This window comes from Notolepis coatsorum (assembly GCF_963971535.1).
Source record: "Notolepis coatsorum genome assembly, chromosome: 13".
Taxonomy (NCBI): Eukaryota; Metazoa; Chordata; class Actinopteri; order Aulopiformes; family Paralepididae; genus Notolepis; species Notolepis coatsorum.
In genome coordinates, this window is record NC_140177.1 from 29,349,392 (window position 1) to 29,351,232 (window position 1,841).

Sequence of the window (1,841 nt, forward strand, 5' to 3'; positions counted from 1 at the left end):
TTTACAGGGGCCAGTTTCGAATTGCAGTCTCCCGTAGGTGTTCTTTGAGAGTGGTTTTGAAAGTGGGTAGTGATTCACATTCCTTTACAGCTCAAACAGTACTGTATATTGTGTATATGTCTTGTATGTCATAAATGTCTTGATGAAACAGTATACCTGTATGTCATGTATGTCATAAATGTCTTGATGAATTGAAAATGGGGGACCCTGATGTAAACAAGACGAAAGTCTTTTTCTGGTCTGCAATTGTTTGTATTGAGCCGTACTGTATTGTACCCTGAAAAAAAATGAATATATACAACCCTAACTAACCTTACTGTCATGCTACACTGTACTAGCACTCAACACTTTGATGAACATTGTTACTCAGCTGATAGAGTTGTGCCCTTCCTGATGACTTGTCGTACAGAACTTGTAAGTCGCTTTGGATAAAAGCGTCAGCTAAATGACTAAATGTAAATGTAATGTACCCATTCTGCAATCTGTTAATAAAATGTTCAACCAATCAATCAAACAGGTCACTTTAAAAAAAAAAATCACTTAAAAAAAATAAAACATAACTGTATATTGTATTGTATATAGAACTCATTACCTTTAATTCTTAAGTTTAGCATTGTATTGTATTTTATCTTAGTACTTTTTATAATTTTATTATCTATTCTATTTTATTATTTGTATTTTTTGCACAATCAAGGCGGGCATGGCCACCTTCATTTCACTACATGTCTTGTGTATGTATGTGACGAATACATCTCTTGAATCTTGATTTATATATAAAAAAAAAATCAAATACGAGTCCCTGAGATTAATCAAATGGGGGTCCCAAACCTATTACGTGTCAATTTGGGGACCCCCAAACAAATGCGTAATAGGTCTGGGACCCCCATTTGATAAGATTTTGTTCCAGGGACCCCCATCTGAGAAGATATTTGTTGTTAGATATTCATTATTCCAGAATTCCACAACTGACTTTACTGTATGTGGGGAGATATCAGAGGAGATAAACCTATATCAGAATAGCAATTATTCTTGTACATTCTCTCATTTGGCTATACTGTACTTCTACTGTATAAAATGTTAGTGAAAATAAACTATTCTCAAGGACCCCTGGGGAGACAGTTAGTAGAAGGCAGTGATAATGCCTATTATAGTCTATTATAGTCTACATTTGAGAACAAGTTAAATTAGCTAAATTACTGCTAAGAGGTTGAAGAAGAGACAGGATAAGTAATAGTTTAAGAAGGGCAAAGAACTAACTTACACTCAAATGTCACCACATCATCCAGTGAAATAGACTTGGTGCACAGGGATGATTAGAAGAAAGTTAAACAAGAAAACATTGTGTGGAAAATAAATCTACTTATAGTTACAGCTGTAGCCTGCAGCACAACAGAGAGTGACTCAACACCAGTCGAAGGTGAACATCTGCTTATGAATTCTTGTTTTTCAATTATTTTATTTTATTTTGTATTATTTGTTATATTATTTTTATTTTTATTAAATTATAATGTCAAATATTGTAAGGAAGGGGCAGGGCTTGATAAGTTGTTTTACTTCCCCCTGTTCCTTCTCGAACACTGTATGGAAATAGTCTTTGACTATTTACCTTTTAGTTTTTTAAACTTGTTTTATGTTTCTATGTTCGAGACAAATAAAAATCAAATCAAATCAAATGTTTAGAACTTATTTTTCAATTACGTACGGAAGAAAAAAAACGAATCAAATCTAAATCAGTTGGTTCACCACGTGGACGCGCAACAACAGGCTCGCGCATTCCCCCGTTCAAATATTTGTAGCCACGAGCTCGTGCGCGCGTCTCTCAGTCAGCTCGTGCCTCAGTA